The sequence below is a fragment of the Panulirus ornatus genome, chromosome 6 (assembly GCF_036320965.1).
Source record: "Panulirus ornatus isolate Po-2019 chromosome 6, ASM3632096v1, whole genome shotgun sequence".
Classification (NCBI taxonomy): domain Eukaryota; kingdom Metazoa; phylum Arthropoda; class Malacostraca; order Decapoda; family Palinuridae; genus Panulirus; species Panulirus ornatus.
The window spans coordinates 3,561,374-3,587,494 of NC_092229.1; the positions used below are offsets into that span (position 1 = coordinate 3,561,374).

At 45.8% G+C, this 26,121-nt stretch overlaps 1 long non-coding RNA gene across 1 annotated transcript in view; it reads left to right on the forward strand.

Annotated features, from left to right (window-relative positions):
• LOC139749004 (uncharacterized) overlaps positions 1-26,121 on the forward strand; it is a 179,515-nt gene that overhangs the window by 129,181 nt on the left and 24,213 nt on the right. Inside the window, exon 4 of the long non-coding RNA XR_011712861.1 lies at positions 23,652-23,945. This is a non-coding gene — a long non-coding RNA (uncharacterized lncRNA). The remainder of the gene's footprint in view (positions 1-23,651; positions 23,946-26,121) is intronic.

A 26,121-nucleotide genomic window follows, 5' to 3' on the forward strand; every position in this document is an offset into this window, starting at 1 on the left:
TAGGACCCTCCTATCCTCACCACACACTCTGTAGGACTCTCTTATTCTCACAACGACTTTATAAACTCCCTCACCACATACTGCCCACATCCTCCCACACCACAGACACTCCCCATCTTCCTCCCCACCACCTTCTCACTCCCTCCCTCCTTCCTCCTCCCCATGATGCACTCCCCACATTCCTCCCCCCACTCTCTCCCCAGGGGTCGGAGGGGGAGGCTCTGGGGAACCGAGCAATAAACCCCAATGTTTTCATAAGCTGTGTCGGAGTGTTGGCAACGCTGGCGGCTCCTTTATTGAGCGACACTTGCAGCATTGTCAGCCCCTCCAACACATCCTGCCCTTCTTCCCAGGGGTGCAGCACCCTGATCCTGAGTGTGGGGTGAAGGGGTGGGATATGGGGTGATGGGGCGGTGTGTGCGGTAATGGGGAGAGATGTGGGGTGATGGGGCAGGTTGCACTGTAATGGATTGTGGGCTCGTGGGGTGGGGTGGAGATAAGTGACGGGGTGAGGTGAGGGGTGATGGGGTGGGATGGGTAAGGGTTGATGGGGCGGAGTAAACATAGGTGATAGGATGGGGTATATGTTGATTGGGTGGTGTGTGTGGTGATGATATGGGGTGTTGGGTGATGGGATATGGTGTAGGATGATGACGCCGGGTAGATGGTAAGTGTGGAGCATTGATGGAATGGGGTAGATGATGGGTGGAGGGGATTGATGGGACGGGATAGCTGATAGACGGAGAAGCCTGATGAAATGTTACAGTGATAACAAAGCCTCATGAGGGAAGGTGCTGCAGTGATAAGAAGGCCTCATGAGGGAAGGTGCTGCAGTGATAAGAAGGCCTCATGAGAGAAGGTGCTACAGTGATAAGAAGGCCTCATGAGGGATGATGTTACGGTGATACGAAGGCCTCATGAGGGATGATGTTACGGTGATAACAAGGCCTCATGAGGGATGATGTTACGGTGATAAGAAGGCCTCATGAGGGATGATGTTACGGTGATAACAAGGCCTCATGAGGGATGATGTTACGGGTCGTAACGCAGTGTCGGGGTGTTGACAGGCATGAATCACCGTAAAGCCATGTTAAGGATTGACGAATTACCGGGTGAAAGAAACTGGCTGATATATGGCTGGTGAAAGAAATGAAGGAAGGATGTGTGTGTGTGTGTATGTGTGTGTGTGTGTGTGTGAGTGTGTGTGTGTCTGTGTGTCTGTGTGTCTGTGTGCCTGTGTGTGTGTCTGTGTGTCTGTGTGTGTTTCTAAGAGGTCAGGGAGGGTAGGAATTCATACTGGGATATCATCCATGTGTGAACCATGCGAGAAAGATAAAATGAATCAATCAGACTTCACCAACACTGAACAATACATGAGAATACAAAAGCATGTAGAGGAATTACAGTCATAAGCATAAAGGTTTCTGCTCGAGGAACACCTTAACAAAAGGCACGACAAGGCACTAGAACCAGTGATGCTTTAACTGTCTCACTTCTTAACTTGCTTCAGCGAATTTGTCTCTTAAATGCAAACCAATGACAGAAGAAACTGGGTAATGGGATACGTTCTAAACACCCTGAACTTCATATACTCTCATAAGGGCGTCCTGTGCTGCCATATGACACAGAGAGAAATGTCTCCCTGGTCAAAATGTCTTCTCTTGACTTACCCTGTGCATGCTTGTATGCATGTAAGTACATTATTATGTAAAAGAAGATATATACTATCATTGTTTGACGTTCTTTTAGAGTTCTGTAATGTATCACTGATAGATGCATGAAATTTATAAATAGACAGCAAGTAAGGGAGACACCAAGTGAGAGAGTAACAAGTAAGACTTTCGTCTGTGTTTGAACTGAGTCCCGCGTCCTAAAAAGGGTCAGTTTCTCTCAGTGTGAGGCGACGTTATGATGGATGTGAGCATTGTGGTAGTCCCGTGATGGGTGGCCCTACCACCCCACTCCCCCACGACCCTACCACGTCTCTCAACTCCCCTTCCCTCCCCATACTTCCACACTACCTTCCCCCCGACTTCGAACCCATGCCTCATTCCCTCCATCCTCCCAACCATATAACCCCCCCCCCCCAAAGTCCCACCCTCACACCATGTACACATCCCTTCCACTCATCACCTTTTCTTTCCCTATTCCTCCTTCCTTATACTACCTTATCCGTTCCAAAATCCCTTAAAACAACCCTTCATTTCCCCTCATGTCCACACCTACCCTTCCTTTATCCTACCCATGCACCTCCCTGCTCCCTTAAGACGAGTCGAAGGGAGGAGTTCCAGATCACATTTACCCGCACCTGACCCGTGGCCGACCATCCCTTTGTGTCGTTAAATAATCGTTCTCATTTGTTACCACACAGATTTATTACCGTTCGTATCTGGGCAACCAACCCTAACTCTCTTACTTTACATAAGCTTCTATTGTATTACCTTGACCGCCAAGGACCAAGCAAGACCCTTCCCTTTTCTGCCTCCTTATAGACGTGTTTATGGGAGGTTGTGACTGTTAATGAGACTTCGATGGGGTGAAATTAGAAAGGCCTAACTATAAGACATCCACTACAACCACTAACACTCGTGCCATCACCAGCACCAGCGCCACCACCACCACCAACACTTGAATCTCCAACACTACCACCGTCGCCACCACGAACATCTTTATCTCCAACACCACCAACACCACCACTCACCTTCTTGCGGGCGAATCTAGTAACTCTTTGAAGCTCTTCAGTTCCCGTTCCACCAACCTCCTGGCCTCATTACCATCTTGAGGTAAAAATTACCTCGGGTACAAAGCTACGCCTTGTCCAACACCAACTCAAAATATATAGGAGTGTTTCAAGTATCTCATTAATAGTGCGTCAATTATCTAAGTGTGTTTCAAACATATAAGAGCGTTTCAGTTACCTAATAGTGTTTCCAATATCTGAAAGTGTTACAAATATCTAACAGTGTTTCGGATATCTAATTGTGTCTGAAATATCTAAGTGTGAAATTTCTAATAGGGTTTTAAATGTCTAATAGTGTTTCAGATATGTTGTAGCATTTCGACTATCTAATGGTCTTTCAAATATCTGTGTTTCAACTATCTAAGTGCGTTTCGAATATCTGATGCTTTCAAATATCTAATAGCGTTTCAAAAATTTGATAGTTTTTCAAACAGCTGTGTTTCAAATATCTAATTACATTTCGGATATCTAATGGTGTTTTGAATACCCAATAATGTTTCACACATATCATTAGCTTGTTTCTTTATTCGTTATGTGTTGTTCTAAAGTGTTAAATGATTTGTTTTCCTGACCCACGTTCATGATCTGACCATCTAGGTTAATCCATTTGCCAATTTTTGCCATAGTGGTTTTTTGTTTTCATATCTTTTCTAGTAGAAAGAGAGACGCGGCTCATGTCCTACATTCTCCATTCTTTCCATATATATATATATATATATATATATATATATATATGTATATATATATATATATATATATATATATATATATATATATATATATATATATATATATATATATATATATATATATATATATATATGCAAGACACCAATAGAGTTACCAGAGGCCAGACTCCTTGAGCCCCTGTCTGCCAGGGCTCAGTCCTCCTAACCCTGTCACCTCACCAAGGTCTGCACCCTCACCCCCCACACGTTGCTCACCCAAACACATACTTGTGTCCGAGACAACCCAACGACGACCAGGGTTGTGCCAGCAGCTCCTGACGTGGTGTCAGCGAGTTGACGTTATTCAAAGAGAGAGTGTTTAGTAAGAAGTCCTGATGATTCTCCTAATACGAGGCACCAGCGAAGAGGTCTTGCCACAGTAGGTTAAAGTCCTTATCTCTGGTCTCCCGCCTCCCTCCTTCCTGCCCTGCCACTCGAACTCTCAGCTTTAAGAGAATGTGTACACAACCTGGCGACAGGATACTTGAAGCACGCGTCACTACGACACCAGATCATATGATGCTGTCGCCTCAAACCTGGAGTGCTCTTGGCGACGTGGCTATAGACCTGTGTGGATATTGACGAAGACGTTCTGACCACAAGACCTTCGCTGTACTGGGTAGTTTGTGGGCTTGTGAGTCGACGGATATTCCGTTTGGCTTATGAGTGTGAGCGGGGGAGTGCGTGGGTGTGAGTGCGCTGGTAATGAGTGTAAACGCAGTGATAGTTGTGTGGATATGAGATTGCGTGGGTTGTGGGTGACGTAGAGTGTAGTGATTAAGGACGACGGTCATTTAGCGCAACTACAAACGTTATGCAGGGTGATGGCGTATATGCAAAGTGCGTTCATAGGCCTACTTGCGCATGGTGGTGGTGGTGATGGTAGCAGGGCTGGTGGTGGCAACGGTGGCAGAGTAGTGGTGGTGGCAACGGTGGCAGAGTAGTGGTGGTGGCAACGGTGGCAGAGTAGTGGTGGTGGCAACGGTGGCAGAGTAGTGGTGGTGGCAACGGTGGCAGAGTAGTGGTGGTGGCAACGGTGGCAGAGTAGTGGTGGTGGCAACGGTGGCAGAGTAGTGGTGGTGGCAACGGTGGCAGAGTAGTGGTGGTGGCAACGGTGGCAGAGTAGTGGTGGTGGCAACGGTGGCAGAGTAGTGGTGGTGGCAACGGTGGCAGAGTAGTGGTGGTGGCAACGGTGGCAGAGTAGTGGTGGTGGCAACGGTGGCAGAGTAGTGGTGGTGGCAACGGTGGCAGAGTAGTGGTGGTGGCAACGGTGGCAGAGTAGTGGTGGTGGCAACGGTGGCAGAGTAGTGGTGGTGGCAACGGTGGCAGAGTAGTGGTGGTGGCAACGGTGGCAGAGTAGTGGTGGTGGCAACGGTGGCAGAGTAGTGGTGGTGGCAACGGTGGCAGAGTAGTGGTGGTGGCAACGGTGGCAGAGTAGTGGTGGTGGCAACGGTGGCAGAGTAGTGGTGGTGGCAACGGTGGCAGAGTAGTGGTGGTGGCAACGGTGGCAGAGTAGTGGTGGTGGCAACGGTGGCAGAGTAGTGGTGGTGGCAACGGTGGCAGAGTAGTGGTGGTGGCAACGGTGGCAGAGTAGTGGTGGTGGCAACGGTGGCAGAGTAGTGGTGGTGGCAACGGTGGCAGAGTAGTGGTGGTGGCAACGGTGGCAGAGTAGTGGTGGTGGCAACGGTGGCAGAGTAGTGGTGGTGGCAACGGTGGCAGAGTAGTGGTGGTGGCAACGGTGGCAGAGTAGTGGTGGTGGCAACGGTGGCAGAGTAGTGGTGGTGGCAACGGTGGCAGAGTAGTGGTGGTGGCAACGGTGGCAGAGTAGTGGTGGTGGCAACGGTGGCAGAGTAGTGGTGGTGGCAACGGTGGCAGAGTAGTGGTGGTGGCAACGGTGGCAGAGTAGTGGTGGTGGCAACGGTGGCAGAGTAGTGGTGGTGGCAACGGTGGCAGAGTAGTGGTGGTGGCAACGGTGGCAGAGTAGTGGTGGTGGCAACGGTGGCAGAGTAGTGGTGGTGGCAACGGTGGCAGAGTAGTGGTGGTGGCAACGGTGGCAGAGTAGTGGTGGTGGCAACGGTGGCAGAGTAGTGGTGGTGGCAACGGTGGCAGAGTAGTGGTGGTGGCAACGGTGGCAGAGTAGTGGTGGTGGCAACGGTGGCAGAGTAGTGGTGGTGGCAACGGTGGCAGAGTAGTGGTGGTGGCAACGGTGGCAGAGTAGTGGTGGTGGCAACGGTGGCAGAGTAGTGGTGGTGGCAACGGTGGCAGAGTAGTGGTGGTGGCAACGGTGGCAGAGTAGTGGTGGTGGCAACGGTGGCAGAGTAGTGGTGGTGGCAACGGTGGCAGAGTAGTGGTGGTGGCAACGGTGGCAGAGTAGTGGTGGTGGCAACGGTGGCAGAGTAGTGGTGGTGGCAACGGTGGCAGAGTAGTGGTGGTGGCAACGGTGGCAGAGTAGTGGTGGTGGCAACGGTGGCAGAGTAGTGGTGGTGGCAACGGTGGCAGAGTAGTGGTGGTGGCAACGGTGGCAGAGTAGTGGTGGTGGCAACGGTGGCAGAGTAGTGGTGGTGGCAACGGTGGCAGAGTAGTGGTGGTGGCAACGGTGGCAGAGTAGTGGTGGTGGCAACGGTGGCAGAGTAGTGGTGGTGGCAACGGTGGCAGAGTAGTGGTGGTGGCAACGGTGGCAGAGTAGTGGTGGTGGCAACGGTGGCAGAGTAGTGGTGGTGGCAACGGTGGCAGAGTAGTGGTGGTGGCAACGGTGGCAGAGTAGTGGTGGTGGCAACGGTGGCAGAGTAGTGGTGGTGGCAACGGTGGCAGAGTAGTGGTGGTGGCAACGGTGGCAGAGTAGTGGTGGTGGCAACGGTGGCAGAGTAGTGGTGGTGGCAACGGTGGCAGAGTAGTGGTGGTGGCAACGGTGGCAGAGTAGTGGTGGTGGCAACGGTGGCAGAGTAGTGGTGGTGGCAACGGTGGCAGAGTAGTGGTGGTGGCAACGGTGGCAGAGTAGTGGTGGTGGCAACGGTGGCAGAGTAGTGGTGGTGGCAACGGTGGCAGAGTAGTGGTGGTGGCAACGGTGGCAGAGTAGTGGTGGTGGCAACGGTGGCAGAGTATGACTTTACTATTCTCAAGAGTCAGGTTCACAGTTACCTTGCGGGGTCAAATTCAATATAGTCTTTCCAGCCGACAACGCTGCGAACCACAGAGTAGAACCCTCACCCCAAAACCAAAACTCAAACCACATCTTGAAACCTTCATCACATCACTGAACCACTACCAACAAAACAAAAAACGAATTAGACAGTAAAACAATAATTTGCCTCATGGAAGAAAAAAGAAAGTTTGATAAACAAACAAACCATGAAACCAACTGGCTCAGTTCTAAAACAAAGTCCTGACAGAAGAAAATTCTCCCCCTCGACAGACCTTCACCTTAAGGAAAGAATTTTACTGCCAGCAAGGAGTGCATCCCAGATCTTCAGGGAGAGAGAGAGAGAGAGAGAGAGAGAGAGAGAGAGAGAGAGAGAGAGAGAGAGAGAGAGAGAGAGGAGTAAAGTTTTCGCACCAAAATAATGCCACGCGCCCTTAAATAAAAAGAAACAAAAGACTGGAGGGAAAATTTGCCTTTTCTATGTGATGTTGTAGTGGGGATGTTGTGGGCTTGCGGTTGTGGGGTTGTGGTGGTGATGTTGTAGTGGTGTTAAGGTGTTGGTGTTGTGAAGATGGTGTTGTGGAGGTTTGGTTGTGCTTTGCCGTGTTGTGACGTGTGTGTGTGTGTGTGTGTGTGTGTGTGTGTGTGTGTGTGTGTGTGTGTGTGTCTGTCTGTCTAGGGTGACATTCGTCGGCTATGCCAATGTAGCACAGTGGAGTGTGTGTCTTGGTCTTGTATTGCAGTGTGAGCACCATATGTGTGTTAAGTGCGTTCACAACAACGGCCATGGCTGTGTTAAGTCCGGTGCTCTGCTGGAGGCATTGTGTTGCCTGTGCTGCGGGTAGCATACTAGCCACAGCCCCCCCCCCCCCCCACACACACACACACACACACACACACACACACACACACACCAGCTCCAACATAGGTCCCAGCATACAAAGGTGACCCGCGGTACGTACATTAATAGATAACATGACTCTGGTCGCAAATAAGGTTTGGAATCTTTTTATTCAAACCCATTCATGATTTGCTGTTCTGACTTTTCAGTTTTTGCCACTAATGGAAACTCAAAATGTGTTATTATATGTTTTTAACCTCCGAAGAAAGACCCTTTGAACACGACGTTACGACTCTTGACAACGATGGCACGACCCTTAAGGACATTAGTACGACCCTTAGGTAGGATTCCTTGTCTTCGACCTGAGCCATAAGGCGTATATCGTCCTCGAACCTAAACCAAGCACCTTGGACTCACGTTCGATCTCAAATTGCACCTTCCTCCCCATCTAATCCCTTCTCCCTACCTCTTTCACTACCTTATAAAAAAAAAGATGGGATCATACCGTCGTTCTCAAGGGGATACGAATCTGAACCAAGACGAGTGTAAATCTATAACGCCATGCGAGTAGAAACGTCCTGAGAACAACTGAAACTAAAAGTCAGCAATTTATTCATCTTAAGAATAAATTACTGACTGTCGCCTTCTGTTTTTTCTACTGCCGTTTCATCCATTCTAAGCCAAATTTATCTGTCGTATCAAAGCTGAGACTCATATATATATATATATATATATATATATATATATATATATATATATATATATATATATATATATATATATATATCGGAACATGACACATACGATCATGATGAAAAACATATGTAATAAATCATTCAGCAGAAAAGAAATTTGATAACATTTATAAATTCATTGTGACGATAGATACAAACTGAACTGAAAATGATGGAACTTATATTTACGTTGTTTATTTTTCTTTCCTTGCATTTGTTGCTTCCACTTCAGTCGTTGGCAATCAGATATGTGTCATGTCTATTATAAAATGAAATTTTTACTCACACACACACACACACACACACACACACACACACACACACGCACACAAACACACACAATCACAATACATACGTATTTCCACTACGTATCAATATTCTGAATCTTCTTAACCCCCACTGGCTTCGTTCTAAGCAGTTATCAAAACACAGACTCCAAGATTTACTTAACATATGTCATTTATATCTCCATCCTTGAGGCTAATATTGCAAGTGACGTTATGTCATAAACCATCATTCGTGTCATGTTTGACGATGCAGCTGCTAATCAGATTTAAGGACAAAAACTGCAGGAATCATTGACTCAGTGTCTGAATCAGTTTCATGATGTCCCGGTTTATGAGTTTCGAGCAACACCCCTCCAGCACCTCAATACAAAACGGACTGCCCTAACTTCATGATATCCTCTGTTACATAACTCGATCACTGAACAAACCAAGAGTAACTCAGCACGTGCGTGTGCCCTATACACTTAACAAGCGAGATAAGTCATCGAAAAGTGAAGCCGCTCGACCGAACCCTCTCCCGTCTGGTTCACTTTTACGAGTGAGATCATTGTCAGACTCCGTTGTTTACAGTGCTACCGGAGCCTCCCACTTCTGATACTTTTTAATCCCGGATCTTGTGGGGATGCGACGCCAGGAGCCACCAGCCACGATCACTAACTTTCCTGAAGGATCTGTGAGGCCACTAATGTTGCCCTGCACGACCAAGGTGATCATTAAGAACAAAATGGGCGATAGTGTATGAAAGCATCTTTATGCTTACTTCATCTGACAAAAATGGCGGTCCGTCCTCTCCCTCGCCTTTCCCTCGCGCCAAAATGAGAGAACAGGCGGCGATGTGTTTCAATAGGTGAACGTACATCACCACCGTAATTACCCACGCGCGTCGCTCGCTGCGGTGGTCTTTCGTTCAGATCCCTCTCTGACTTTTGGGTCATTTGCCTCTGTTATTTCCTCTCCTGTCGCTGCTCGCGAAGGGCCTCACCGATTTCTGTCGGGGATACGGCCGACTTCCAGGATATCTCTGGAATATAAGCGGAGGAATTCAGGCTGGGAGAAGGAAATGTAGATTGTGGCGAAAGTCTGTGGAGCGGACGAAGCGCGGGAGGAGGTCGGGCGAGGGAGTGATGTGCGACGCTCACGCCATTCTCTCGTTACTGCCCGGCTACAGCGATGCCCGCCTTCTAATGTCGATCAATTTTATTGCGCTCATTTAGTCTCTGCTGTCAGACACTGGCTATGTATACATTCATTATCTCATTAATTATTCTTAAGATATTATGAGTTACAGCTTTCTTTGGAGCAAGGCGGTGGTTCGTGGTGCGAACTGACCTGGGTCATAGGCAACCATCAGGTATCCCAACCCTCGTTTCAGGCCATGATCTGAATTTGGTCTGTGATTGGTCCGTTGTTTTGGGTGATTATCAGTGATATACCGTGGTCGTTTGCACCAGTCCCTATCCTTCGTCTCTTGTCCTCGAGCTACAGACGATGTCTGCAAACGAGGACGACCAACAGACGGAAGAAGACTTTGAAGGACCTGCCTTCCCCAAGGACTTAGCTTAACCCTCGGGGAGGAATGACACCCTCCTATACCAGCTTATCATCCACGATGAGCTGAATGGCTCCACAGCCGACTTCACCTTCTGATTTACCGTCCTATTATCATATCTGAGAACAGGTAAGCAGATAATTTCGTTATGGAACACGAGATTGATTTCATTGATTTGTGCCGGTGTCCCCGGCAAATTTATTGTGCAACCATCAGGTCTCCTTGCAATCTGTCCATCCTGTGTACTCCCACACAGTCCGTGGCCTCAAATACCGTAATAGATCGAAGCAAACTTCTGTTTGAAGGAGGGGACTGGACAATTAAAAGAAGACGTGCCTTGGTTACACCGCCTCCCACTAAGATGTCGCTCAAGTTCGCTCAATAACTGGCTTCCAGGAATCACACACGGCGTAATGGACGAGCCGTGAGTAGTTAGAAGTGACTGAGTTTCCGAGATCAAGTTCCTGAATTTAGTATGTAAATTCGCCCAGTTGATCAAGAGAATAAGGGAGATAAGCCACACCTTCTCGAAGATCTGTTTTTCCCTAATAATAACACAAGAAAAACGCCTGTAGAGATCGGTCGCGATATGGGACGTCTACCTTCAGCAGCTGTGATGACGAACCGAGTGCTTATAAAAGCTTCTTGAGAGATAATCATGTGATTAACGTGATCATCACCACAGATTGGAAAGGAGACATTGACACATGTTTTAGACGCGTCTGACTTATAAGGATATATTTCCTTGTGGTATCTGTGTTATGGAAACTATTTTCCTTTATGCATAGGGTCAGTTGGAGGGGATGAAATTGGCTAAGGAAAGGACATAATTCTAGGAAGTCTAGAGAATACTTAACATAGCACTGTGACTCAACCACGCTGCTTTAGCATATCGCTTGATTCAGTCACCCGAGTATAGCATAGCTCCACGACTCCACTACTCTACTATAACACAGCGTCATGACTCAGCCACGCTACTATGATTGAGCGTCATGGCTCAAACCAGCCTAATATAACATGGCATCTTGACTCGGTCACCTTACTGTAACACCGTCGTGACTCAAGTCACCTTACTTTAACAGTTGAGAGTAAATGTGAATCAAAGCAAAATCACTTGGTTTAGCAGGGTAGAGGGAGAGGTTAGCTGGGGTGTGAGTAAGAATGGTGGAAATTTGAAGGAAGTGAAGTGTTTAAATACCTGGGAATACACAAGGCGGTTAATGGAGAACCATGAAAGCGAAAGTGAGTCACAGGGTGGGTGAGGGGACTAAGGTTCTGATTTCATTCATAGTAATGTATACAAACGAGTTGGCAAGCGTTTGACTGCGAATGAAGCAATGTGCTTTTTCTTTATCAGGATTGTTGAGTATGGAATGATTTACTAGTTAGAGTAGTTGAAAGTAACATTATAAATGCGATTAACAACAGATTTGGTAAACACTTCGCTTCAAATCCAGGATGATAGTTTCGCATTTTTAGTTACATGAAAACTTTGTATGTAAATCTTTTGCATGCTTTTTCTCCTCTCACGACACTAATCTATGTGTTTCTGTTCCCCCTCACTATTCCAATCTATGAGTTTCTGTTCCCCTCACTATACTAATCTATGAGTTTCTGTTCCCCTCACTATACTAATCTATGAGTTTCTGTTCCCCTCACTATACTAATCTATGAGTTTCTGTTCCCCTCACTATACTAATCTATGAGTTTCTGTTCCCCTCACTATACTAATCTATGAGTTTCTGTTCCCCTCAACCTTCTCAAAAATCCTCGAAAAGCCCCGATGGTCTGTTGCTAGATGAAGTGCTTTGTATTCCTATGGATTTGTACATATACAAACCTCTGTAATCAGATCAAGCTTCGTGGCTAAGATATAGATTCAGCCTCACCGGGATATTTTACATTTTGGCACATCATAGCTATCCGACGCTAGGACCTCCTCTTTTATGAAGATGCTGCAGCCACCAGGTTGCGCTCCGTGCGGGGGGCAGGTTAAGGTAAGCTCCATGTGGGGCAAGCAGGTCCTCTCCGTGTGTTGGTGATGACAGTTTCTGCGAAGGGAAGCTCTCGTTCGCATGCAAACATTTGCAGGCGGGATTGAGAGAGAGAGAGAGAGAGAGAGAGAGAGAGAGAGAGAGAGAGAGAGAGAGAGAGAGAGAGAGAGGAACTAACGTAATAATGCAAACATACAGATAAATCTAACTCTAAAGACGTATTTTCTAAGACAACCTCACTTGAAGCTTTTTTCTTTTGGTATACTGTTAAAGATCTAAAATTCCTCAAGTGTAGAAATAGCTTTGGACTCCAGTGTTTCCCTCTTAGTTTGCTGGGAGAGGATGAAGCCAGGGTACTTTCCTGTCATTAATGATTGTGTTCACTGTGTCCCTGTTGGACCCTCTGATGCCTGTTTTTGTTTCTTGTGGTCCTGTTGTAGCTTCTGTTGTCTGTTCTTGTTTCTTGTGTCCCAGTTGTAGCTACTGTTGCGTGTAATTGTTCCCTTGTGTCCGTGTTATAGCTTCTGTTGCCTGTTTTTGTTCCCTGTGTCTCTGTTGTCGCTTCTCTTACCTAACTTTGTTCACTGCTTCCCTGTTTTACTTCTGTTGCTTGCCACGACTGTTACATGCTTTTGTTTATTTGTTTGATTTTTCTCTCTCAGACGGGAAGCTGTTGTGTGTCAAAAGAATAAAATTGCCGGAGACGAAAACTTTGCACAACTTTTGTTCCATAAAAGAATTTAGAGAATGAACATCTGTGATCAACCTGCTTACCTGAAGAACATCCATACGCAAGTGAACAGGAAGCAAACCCGCCAATCCTGCCGGGAAGAGGTAGCCATCCATCGTAACCAACCATCAACCTCGAGGCTGTAGTAAACTTGGCGAGGGCGCTGCCACTCGATCCTCAACTCGGAAACCAAGAGAAAAATAATCTTGAAGCTGGGACTTGTGACGGCCTCCATCACCTTCTCGTTCCGGACAACAGCGCCATAACGGGCGAGGAATCATCACCATTCCTTCCCCCGAAGCGTCATTACCGAAGACTTCTCCATCAGCGTTAACTCCACGCCCTCCTAAAAACACAATTTCTTTCCCCCCCCCCAAAAAAAAAAAACTATAATGACGAGGACTTCGTTACTACCTTCTCCGACTGGAAACGCTCCCTTCTCACGTCGCTTCTTAGCGTTCATCACTCGCCAAGTGACGGTCCTCGAGAACTAAGAGAGACACGGCAGGCCTAGAGACCTCGTCAGTCGTCTCCGAAGACTGTCTCGGAGTCTCTTAGAATTGACTTAAAACTTCTTAAGTAATAAACCGAATTTAAATCCCCTGAGCATCATTATCACCGTCGTCACCCCTCAAGACCGCACGATCCAGCCAACAGAAAACGCGCATAGCCTCCTGGACGGTGCCTGGAATCGATGCCCCCTGCTGATTGGCCGCCATGTCGTCGAGGAAGGGGAGCGGCGCCCCCTGCGGCGCTGGTGGAGGGGGAGGCTCGGGAGGGGACGGGGGCCTCCCGGGGAGGGTAAGCACAGAGGAGTCATTTTCCCTATACCAGGGTTACTAAGGTGGGATTTCAAACGACTTTCTCCCGATTGTTAGATTACTCGGTTCCAGACAACACTGGATTCCTCTGGAACGGTTGATAACCCAGCTAAAGGGTTCTGTGTTGTAGGACATATGTCAGGAAACAGGTAGCGTGTCTTCATCACGTCGCCAAACACAACCAGGCATGCGGGACTCTTCCCGACCTTGGCGACGCTGCCCCCACTTTCCAGCGAGATGAGGGCAAACTGAAGGGAGGGAAGATGGGGTGCCTGGAGCCGCTATGTGGTGGTGACGGCGGCTGGAACTGTGGTGGTGACAAGGGCTAGAATTATGGTGGTGACGAGGGCTGGGGTTGTGCTCGTGACTACGGCTGGAGGTGTGATGGAGGTTACGTCTGGAGGCGTGCTGGTGACAGCTGCTGGAATTATACTGGTGACCGGAATAGTGTTACTGACAAGAGATGGCATTGTGATGGTGACGATGGCTGGAATAGTGGTGGTGGTGGTGGTGGTGGTGTTTAGAATTGTATCGACAGAAGCTGAGACTAAGACGATGACGTCGATTGAAACCGTGGTTGTGATGGGGCAGTTGAAGCTCTACTGTTGTTGTAGGCTGGGGCTACAACGCCTATGATAGTGGCGGTAAAAGAGACTAGATGTGTGATGTTTACGGCTGCTGGAGTGGTAGATATACTGTCAAGGACATGAACCGTAGTTGTTTTATTGTGACTGAACCTGTTCCGATGACGACGGGTAGAACTATAGTGAAGATAGCTGCTGGAAAGGTAGTAAATGGGATGGTTGCTGGAAATGCACTAATGGTGAGGGTTGATGGGAATGTAGCAATGAGTCTGACTGCTGGAAACGTACTAACGTAGACGGCTGCTCAAGATGTGGTAATGGGGACGTTACTGGAAGTCTGCTGATGGGATGGCTGCTGGAAATGTGGTAACGGGGTTGGCTTCCAGAAATATCATGATAGAGATGGCTGCTGGAGACTTCGGAGCGAGTAATGAGTAACGGCCAGCAAGACTACTTCTTTGAAAGAGGTCCTGGGGTCATTATACATAATGAATATATATATATATATATATATATATATATATATATATATATATATATATATATATATATATATATTTTTTATTCTATATTTTCTCTTTTTTGCATACATATTCTCCATTTCCCGCACTTGCGAGATAGCGTTAAGAACAGAGGACTGAGCCTTAGAGGGATATCCTCACTTGGCCCTCTTCTCTGTTCCTTTTTTTCTTTTTTCTTTTTTTTTGGAAAAGTATAAAACGAGAGGGGAGGATTTCCAGCCCCCTCTCCCTCCCCTTTCATTCGCCTTGTACGACACGCAGGGAATACGTGGAAAGTATCCTTTCTGTTCTATGAAGGTGCGCGTTCCTATGCACTTTGTTCGTATATATATATATATATATATATATATATATATATATATATATATATATATATATATATATATATATATATATATATATATATATACTGCTTTCTACTCAGTGACACACAAAATGTCTTTTCCATTCATCCTGTCCCTCATAATTTCCATATCAGTATATCTAATCCTACATGACGTTCTTCCATGGCGATTTTCCTACTGGTGGGTAGTAAAGAGGAACCATCCGCTTCACTACCCCGGCTTCATCTATATAGCGCAGGAATGTATATCATTGCTGTCTTCCAGGGGGTAAACCTCCTCATAGCCCATCAAGTGTTCCGATGGCTGGCATTTCCATGCTCTCCCATGTACTGTCCTCCAGCAAATAACCTCGTCATAGACCAGTTAGCCCTCTTTTATCTAGCTCCTTATGTATACAGCTGAACTCAAACAGAAAAATGAAAGAGACAGATAACAAAATATTATTTTAAAACTTATTGAGGAACAGAAGTGTTGTGTAGTAGCCATTCTCTGTGGCGGCAGACGCGCCCTTTGTGGCGACGTGTTGCTGTTTGCTCCGACTAATTCCACTCGAGACAAAAACCTCTGAATAAACACGGAGGAGAAAAGTAACGTTTGGTGCCCAGGTTGCAGGCAGGGGTGAGGGAGTTTGGGGGGTAGTGGACACCCTTTGTGGGAACGGGGGTTGGGAAGGTATGACGAACGTAAGGGGCGTAAAACTCTTAGTAGGGGAAGAGGTTCTGTGAACGTCAGGTGCGGGAAAGGGAGAAGACAGCCCCAAGGAGACAGGGATGAGGCGAATATGAGGGGGATGGAAGCCATTTGGTAAGTAGGGTGTAGAGGCGAACGTAAAGGGCTGTTAAGGGAGGAAGATCAGTCACCTAGGAGGGAAGAGGGTACAGGTGAACGTAAGAAGCAGGTAAAGGGAAAAAAAGGAAACCCTTGATTGGGATGGGGACTGAAAGGAACATACAGAACAACAATAAGAAGGGAACGCTACGTTTAGTGGGTTGTAATGAATGTATAGTTAATGGGAAAAAGAAACATTTTGTACGCAGTGAGGAGAACGAAAAGTTAGGTAAAGGGAGAGAATACCCTTAATGATAGCAAACAGTTTCAGGCGCAAGTTAGTGGCTGGTAAGGAGAAGGAAACCCTTAATAAGAGGCAAGGAGAGAGGAGAACGTGAGGGGCCGCTAAGCGGAGATGCATACGTCTCACTGTGCATCAAGGTCGACGCATAAGACTCGCGCTCTACATCGAACTGTTTAATGAGACATCCACAATGATTGCTAGAGTAGTGCACAGACCCATATAGAAAATATCAATGAAGTCTGTGGTTGATGAAAGTATGAAAAGCAATATTTGTAGGAGACCTCAATAATCCTGGTCTGATATAGCGAAAAAGAATGATTGAAAGGTCGTAGATAAAGAGGAAAAAGGAGAAGCAGGAAGATAGGAAGTGAATATCTTTGTCTAGGGGTGAATTGGGCTCTTTAATCTATGGCCGAGGGCCACAGGTTAAAGAAGGATGGCAGGGTCGTGTGTGAGGAGTCACGGGGCAAGGAAGTAGGGCAGGGGCGTGGCTGAGGGGTCACGGGGCAAGGAAGGAAGGCCTGGTGCCGCCCCCTAGACGGCCCGGGGCGGCCTCAGTTTATCCAGGGGCCTTGAGTGATCGCCTCCCGGTGGGGCAAATTGCCTGTTTGAGTCTTCCTGCTTACCCTGGCGCCAGAGTAAACACCCCCGACTGTTACGTGGCGCGTGTGGTGGCGGGACGTCCTCCCCGGATCAAGCCAGGCCTCCCGACGTCCGCCTTACCTCATTATTCTCCTCATCAGCTGCGATGCAAATGACATCACGAGCCTGACATCTCGACGTCAAGAGGTTATTTAAATCACTTGTTATTCTTGCTCGTCTGAAAGATTTTACGACTTTATTGGAACGGATCTATCCAATATGTCTTCACAGTAGCACCTGTAACTCCTTGATTCAAGTTGTACCGTATGATGATGATCTATCACTGGTCAATACCGTGGGTTCTCAAGTACCTTTTGTACTTCCTGAGGCAGACATTTCCACCCGACACAAGTGCATAATATTCAGGTTGCATGACATACTTAAGAGGTTTTAATCAGGCGTATTACACCAGACGAAATTCAGTAAATGTGGTACGAAATTCAGTAAATGTGGTGAAAAGTTTCGTTTTTACGTCAAGCATTTTTTTTCTTACAATATTGAATGAACAGTGAACACGCGAACAATACCAGTAAAGTACAGGTTTATGAAGACAACTGAGTTATTTATTAATTATAATTTCCGAAACATCTTTTTCCCTCACCTTTTTATCTTCTCTGTTAGTTCACAAATATATCTTTTATTACACGCTCATCACACAATAGCCTTCCGTCCATGAGAACAAGCCTGGCTCCTCAAACTTTTAAAGAAAACGAGAAATGCTCATGAACAGCGTTTTATATCTGTTATTGTTTCCTGAACGTCTGCTTTACATCCAGGTCGCAATGACTGCTACATAATCTTGTAACTCATGACATAATCTTACACAATGCACTTGTAGTTTTAAGGTGTAAGTGAGCTTTCAATAGACGACAAGACCCGACGAACGTTCAGCCTCCGGCATTAGTCATCAGTAACCAGCATTAGAATCTCTAGCAAATGATGTATTATGTTGGTCCAGGGCAGCCGTGCTCTCGACACTGTGGTCCGGGTAACACTGCAACTTGTGTGCGTTATGTTTATGATTAAGAACAACCTTGCTGGTTGTATTCTCATTTCGAGGCTTGTATAAGCAGGACTGGTAATCCATCATTACGCCTCAGTACGTAACGAGACTCTTGGATGCCTATATAAAGAACTTAATCATCTCGGCAAACTGGGAAATTATGTGTGTGCCTGACCCCGTCCCTTCTATTTATTACTATTGCAATGATCTATTTATCTTACTCCCATAAATGCTTGTCTATCCATTCATCTTATTCAGTGCCTCTGTATCCCTCGAGATGTAGATGATCAAGGTTGAGGTGAATGATTACGGAAGCGCTCTGGTCTTCGTGTTTCATTGTCCTTGTGGCTACCAGCATATTGTATCATCTGTCACCCTCGTCCTTCAGTCTGCCCTTTACGTACCCTCCATTTCTTCAACTACAGGATGGTATTTAATTTCTCAGATCACTTATTCATAATCTTACGTATCTATCCATCTATCTATTCGATCGTCCTTTCCTTCATTCATGCCCTCGATTACCCATTCATTCATCATTCATTCACTCATTCGTTCATTCATGCCAACCTCCCATTGCGTTTCCGGCACGTTTGTTGAGGTGCAGCAGGTGCGGCGGAACACTTGCCAGGGCGGAGCCGTGTGCTGTCACGTACAGGTGGCTGGTGTCTGGGTATAGTGAGGCTCGTCGCCGGCTGAGGCGCGTTGTGGCTCCCAGCGGTGCAGCGAAGACGTGGCACCCGCGGCTCCTCTGAGGCACTCCCCGCACCCCATGGGGTGAGGCCCAGGGGGTTGTGGCATGGGGAGGGAAATGGACTACTGATTGATAAAAGGTGAGAGAGAATACGAGCATGTGATGTCAGGCGGGGAAAGGTTCGTTGTCTGCCTCTTAAAGAAAAAACTGGGAGTCTGACTTAGATTTCGAAGGTTCTTGTCTTCCAAGCACTTGTCCCGATTATGAAAAGGCGCTGATTCTTCTTCGCCTGGGGTACTGCTTGCGCGACCGGGGAGGCTCTTAGCTCTATGTTTTCAACATAGCAACATAGCAACATAGCAATAAGATTTTCTTAGACTGGATTCAGAACAACTCCCTAAGCCATGTTGTTAAGTCTGTTTTCCTCTTCTGTTGATAATTCTTGTTTTTCTGCGCCTAAGATGTGGCTGCTTGGGTGCCCCCGGGACTAGCTAGACTGTGCAATACTAAGGAAGTTACTGAGTAGTGTGATTGCTCTGTGGCTGCTTGCGACTCCAGAATAGGCCATTGTAATGTTTATTTCCACTCTTACACCACCAAGCTTTGGAATTATTCATTTTCCCATGTCTTTTCCTAATGAATACACTCAACCCCTTTTCTCAATGGCAAGCTTTCCACCTTCTCACAAACTCCTGGTTTTTCCTTTTTTTTTTTTTTTCGTTTCTCTTGCCCCTGTATGTGGTCTTTTCAGGATCTGGGGTCGACAAGGACTTGTTCCCCAAACCAGAACCTCTGACGTAAAACACCATAACGTTGGGCAGGTGGGAGCAAGCCCGTATAATGCGAGGGAGGAAGATGATTATCATTAGCAAGAGGCGAGGAAGCGCAAGGAAAGGGAAGAGAAAGTTTGCTAATTAGCTCACTGGGAGACAGGGAAGGAGCATGTGATGCAAGCGAGGCAGAAGGACGGGATTCTGTTAAGTCCAGAATAAGAAAGAACAGGAGAACAGGGAGGAGAAGGGGTCATAGTAACTGACTGCCATCACTAGTTCATCCTGGTCACATGAGGAACATATACCGAACACAGAGTAAGAATTACGGAAGTTAGTAAGCCAGGAAAAAAAGTGTTGTCCTTGAAATTGGATATCATTACTCCTTTCAGAAGAATTCATGATAAATTTCCTTTTTTTATATTGCAGTTTAGATTTTATCTTTCAATTTTGGAAATGTTAATAACCCTGATGAATTCAGGATAGCGCCAGTGTTCTGGCTGGGGTAATTTCGGAATCCTTCCACATTTACGAACGCATTGAAATGCAGAAATATATCCTCATTAACTGCAGAAAATCAGCCCTTGAAGATGGACAGATTCACCGTGTTATCTGCAGTATGTCGCATTCTTAGTAATACAATGATGGATTGATCACCAATGTTGCGCCTCGACTGAGCCTTTAGGCTCTTTTACGACTTCATTTCTAATTCATTTTCTTCATTTTCTCTTGTTCACTTCATTCTAAAAAACTCTCCAGTCAACACCTTTTTGAAATCTTCTGCACATTCCCGATAACCCCCCCCCCCCCCAAAAAAAAAATATCCTTCCCAGTATCCTCATCTCCTAAAAACCCCTTCCCTTCAATTAACACTCACAGGAACCCTCCAATACATCCCTCCCAAATTTTTCATCTCTTAAAAACTCGTCCCTCCCGCCAACACAGCCCAAAAAAAAGATATTCGATAGTTTTATCACCGGCCACCTGGGCAGGGTCCTGGGCTGGGAAGGGGCAGGTTAGGTAGGCCATCTACAGCTGTCTCACACGTCAGACCATTTTTTTAATGCAATATTTACGGACGGAGGTTTTCATGAAAACTTTATACAGATGGAAATAGTTTCCTTGTACATGTCTATATTGAAAATCCGCGTCTCCAGTGAACCTATTGGACACTTCTGCACTTCTTATTGCAATTTCGAGTCCCCTTTTGTGAGATCTGAGGATGAAGTCTTACATGAAGTGTTATATGCCGTCCTTTAAGATGGCTTAAGAGATCTTTTGCCCCCCACAACTCGGTCTGGGACCTGACCTTACCTCTCCCATACCTTACAATGATGTCGCAAGTCTACCTCCACGACTTAGTCTCATTAGTCGGGTTGCTTCTCTGTGCAAATCAGGCTGTTGGAGGCAGTGGTCTGTGGGTCAAGACAACCACCACAACCACACTAAAAAGGATTATATTCATGACTTTTTTTTTTCAAAAAAGAACTACAACATAGTATCATTAGTTCACTGCAATAATGAAACGTCCCATCTCAGTGTACAGTGCAGCAGCAGCGACTGCCACTGGAGCTATATTGTACTAGCTAAGTAACTATAGATACCACGACTACCAGGTCCATGAGCCCTTCCCGACATCACGGTAAAACATATTTCATTAGGACATTTGATGAAGAAATTGAATGGTTTGATATCAGCTTCCACCTCTGATTCAAAGTTGTATGAATATGTTTATCGATACAGAATTCAGTGTACAGAATGTACGTATCCTTAACTGGCAGTAGTAGAGTCATGAATTATTGTTTGAATTACTGGAAAACCAGTAATCCCTTATCTCTATGGTAGAGTGCCTGTACATCTGCTGATGGGTCATTTACCTGATACTCAAAGGACTAATGACACCTGTTAAGCAGGTACCGTATTTTGAGTGTCACTGATCCCAAATCTTTACACTGTTCGGCGACTATTTTGTTTCGTATGTGTACAAGATAAGCAAATAACAGCTGATTTGTAGCCAGATGATCCATTCAGTCTATTTGTTGATAGCATACAGTCTATCATCATGAAGTATGTCTGACGCTGGATACATTGCGTGTCCAGTACTGTTCTGATATTTCAATCTACCAGTACTAGTAAAAGCAAATATATATATATATATATATATATATATATATATATATATATATATATATATATATATATATATATATATTATACACAATATTGCAATCCATAACATTTTGGTCATTATTATTCAACGCCTTCTGGAATATCTCAAGTAAGAAAGGTTTTCAGGTATGTTCATCACAGGAGACATATAAGGATATACGAGAGGAGATAAGGAGTTCGAGCGCCCATGAAAAAAAGACATATGGCGGCAGTTTTGGAAATACGTTGTGGCCATATGTGACGTGAATAATACCGTTGTAGTTTATTGATTTTTCTTCTTTGTAAAATGTGATTGAAATCAGATAACAGGAGACCTGACGGTTTAATCATTAGGTTATCTGCTGGTGTGTGTATGTGTATGTTTGTGTGTGTGTGTGTGTGTGTGTGTGTCTGTGTGTGTCTGTGTGTGTCTGTGTGTGTGTGTTTGTGTGTGCGTGTGAGGAATCTGTTGCCATGCCAAGTACTGAAGCCAAACGCTAGAACCAAACCTACAAAGTAACAACACGTCAATCTTGCAAACTTATAAAACAGCTTTCATTCCCACCAGCTCCCCAGCTCCTCCATGCCACAACCACACTATTCTTCCTCCCTCAAAACTACGAGTTCATCATCCTGCCTTTTTCCAGTCCTATAAATGGCCGTGAGAGCTCCCCCTTCCCTAGTTCATCATAACCAGGGAGCAATCCATTAATTTAGGCATCAGGAAGGCCATTAGAAGCGATCCCTCTGGAATCTCCCTGAGTCCACCGGAGGCCCAAAGGATTACTCCCTCCAAAGCAAAACTTGCATATAGAATTGGATCTTCTTTCCAGCTTATGGAGACTGACATCCATCTCCATGCAGAGTAGCGTACGAGGTTGTTTTTAGGGAAGGAGGATTAAAAAAAAAAGGAGGAGATACAGTTGAAAATAACGGAGGAGAAAGAGACGGTATATTTGTGAAAAGTAAAGATCGGAAGTGAATGAAAATGTATGGGATACCCATAGGTCATTGTATCTGCCGATTGACTTGACAGTTCGCGTTGTAAAGGTGACAGAGAAAAGCAAGCGCACGTAACTTTAGTTCTCTTACCTACTCCACATTTGTCCTCCCCATGAACTAAACCACACCCTTGTCCTTCCTGTAATTAGACCATGTACCCTATTCTCCTACAAGTTAGTGTTTGCTCCTGTCTTCCTCCATCGTTTCACAACTATAATCTATCAACCATTACACATCCTTGTCCTTTTGCCCAGCTGGTCCAGAAGCAGGTCCAGGTCCAAGGGCCACAGTGAGGACCGGAGGCGGTGGCCAGCCTACACACTCCGCCACCCACACCCCACCCAGTCCTTCTGTGTATGATTTACGTCGTCAATTATTGCCGCTGGTCACCCTGAGCCAAGAATTCACAGTCATTTATAACTCTTCACGGTCCTCTGCCGGCCTTAATATTGCCCGTCCGGTGGTCCTGTGGTCGAGAAGAACCGCCTGTATGGACCTTGTCTACAGTGGGGATCGTCCACTCTCGTGCACTCCCCAAGTCGAGCAGGACTCGTCCGTTCTTACAGTCTTCCTTAACATCCTGCGGTTTGGAAAGGGCCTCAAATATTCCTGGTACGGTTCCTATGGTCGAGAAGACTTGCTAGTACGATCCTACGATCGGGAAGGATAGCTGAAGCCGTCCTTGCAGCGATCGTGCCATATATGCACTGGTATGCCTTTGGTATTCAGGTGTGGCATAACTGGTTCCCCGGCTCTTGTTATCTTTCTTTCCATCATATCAACGAGTTATCACCTTATCATGGTCATGATAACACCACCGAAGTATGCAAATGATACCACCACTTTCCCATGTTGATAATAGTATCATCATACCATACGATATCACCTATTTTGAACTTCCATTCCTCTGGAACTATTCCCATAGGACGTGACTTCATGATAAGAGTGATATGGGCTTGACTATCTACCTGTCGCTTCATTCAAGGCAAATCTAACCATCTCTTACATAAACATTGTGGATGATATCAACATCACTGGATTCTAGACCCACAAATTCCTGTTCAGAATATGATGGTTCGGTGTCAAATTTATAACTTGTTTTCTAGTAACTTGGAATTCAGTTAATCACTCTTAGAAATCTTACATTTTTTGTCTAGTGATATCCGATATATTTCATGTGACTCTGATATCAAAAGACATATTTTCTTATATTCGAAGCTGTTAAATTTATTCAGTATTGTTTTTTGTGCCAACTGTATTACAAAATATAGCTGCTATCGTATGAAAGCTCATACTTGCCTCTAATTTCAGGATATGTGTGGTGGCCTGGTGCTTGATACATCGTGTGGTGACATGCTGGTCAGACACTGTGTGTGGTGACCTGCTGACGTCGCACTGTGTGGTGACCTGAAGGTGACGCAATGTGTGTTAGACCCTCCTGGTGTCACAGTGAAATGGTGATTTTCTCGTGACTTATGACACAGTGTGTGTTTACCTGTTGGTGACACAGTGTATGGTGATCTGCTGGCGACACAGTGTGTGGTGACCTGCTGGTGACACACCATGTGGTGTGGCTTTGGACAACGCCGATCTTTAGCTAAGCAGGTAAGAAGAGGAATGGGGAGGGAAAGAAAGATGGAAAACAGAGACAAAGACAGATCGAGTACGTGGACAAACAAAGATATAAAAAGACAGACAGATTAAGGGAAACAGAAAGCAGAAATAGAGGGGTTTACATAACTATTTGACTTGGATATGACTTTAAGTTAAATCAAGGTTCATTTCAACATTAACTTAACGAGACGTAAACGAATCTTCCGAATCTGAACGTAACTGAATTAAGTATGTGGTACAAAAAAAGATAAGCTGTGTATGGGAACGTTTGTACTGGATATGGGAACGTTTTTACCGGATAAGGGAACGTTTCTGTTAGATGTAGGGAAGTTCTTATTGGATATGGGAACGTTTTGTTAAACAGGGAACGTGTCTATTGGATATAGGACCGTTGAACTTATTGGATATGGGAACGTTTTTATTGGGTATGAAAACGTTTTACAAGACATGGGAAAAAAGTTTACGGGATCTGAGGACGTTTTTACTGAATATGAGGATGCCATGACTCGATATTGGAAGGTTAAGACTGGGTCAAAGAAAGTTTTTAACTGGACATATGAACGTTATGCTAGATATAGGAATAATTTTCCTGGATAAGGCAACGCCATGATGGACATGGGCTTACTTCTGAGGTGTAACTGTAATATCTATAAGAACGTTTCCCTCTGGGAGACGTATGTGCATAAAGGCTTGTGTCCTCTCTGCCTTCGTGAACATGAATGAACACTGCTTTCCAATCTACGTATATGACAGTTAATGAACGTTATTCTCTTGGGGTAAACTAGTGAGAGCTAGTGAAGGTTTTTCCTCTAGGCCATGTAAATGAACACCTCTGAACACTTCCTCCCTCTTTACTGTAAAACAGGTGAACGTTTATGAACGTACATGAACTTACACACCAAAAGAACGTAGAAGACAGCATCTTCCCTGATGTATACAGGAGCGAACACTGTAAAACGCATCTCCCAAACCTACGTCGATGAACTTCAAGAATCCAGTGAAACGCATCTCTCAGGTGTACGTCAGTATACTTGAAAAATATTTCTGTTTTAATATTACGAAAATCATGGGCGAGTAACCGTTCTCTGTGTCACCAAGAACAACTTAGACTCGTCTCACACTACCCTTAGACTATGCAAATTTTTGGGCCATAACGTATATCGTGCGATTTCAGGTTTTCTTTTCTTACAGTCTGTTAGAAGATGTAAATTTCTGATGAATAAATGACGCAACTAAATCAGCTTGATTGTCAGCTTACTAGTCAGCTTACCGTTCAGGTTACTGGTCAGCAGCTTGTTATGCATACAGGTCAAGATACCAGTCAGCTTACTGGTTGACAGTCACTAACCAAAGTCCACATCTAAGCTTCCATCAATACACTCTGTAGGCCACGTTGAGGATCATCAAAATCTCAAAAAATCCTTCCGTCGAGGACAACAAAGATAAAAGAAATAAGATACAAGTTGAAATAGTGATGCACAGGAAAGCACTGTGTGGTATGACCATCGGCGACCATCGGCGTCCATCGGCGACCATCGGCGTCCATCGGCGTCCATCAGCCGATGCGTTCGTGTGTAGATGGCGTAAGGGCGTAGGCCAAACGTTAAGGAAGATATACAATAGTGGCCAGAGGGAAGCAGGGAGGCGATGCGTGTGTGTGTGTATGTGTGTAAGGTGAGGGGGGTGTCGTGGGTCGTTCGCGTGAGCTGACTCCGCCCCGAGCCGTCCGCTCGAGCAGCCTTCCTCCCGCCCTTTATATACGAGTCGGCCAATTACGAGCGGGTCATGCGGTAGCCAGGTGAGGTCGGAAATACGGTATCAAAGAAGCCCTAAATATGTCCGGGTTACGAGCCTCTGTCCCAGGCCAAGGATAGAGACGAAGACGGTGTATGACTTCATTAAATGAACAAGAGTTTTCTAGTTCGACATGGCCGCAGACGCCACCATTTCCTGCATAAAAAGGCGTCCAAAGCTCTTTCCCTTCATCTGTGCAGGACGGGCGTGATATACAGGTAAACGACTGGCTCATTTTGTGAACTGGATTGACTGTTTTATGGAGCTTTGTTCTCCTCCTGACAGTTGACTGTCAAAGCCAGTCAGACAGTGAGGTTGTCAATGCCAGTCAGACAGTGAAGCTGTCAATACCAGTCTGGCAGTGAGGCTGTCA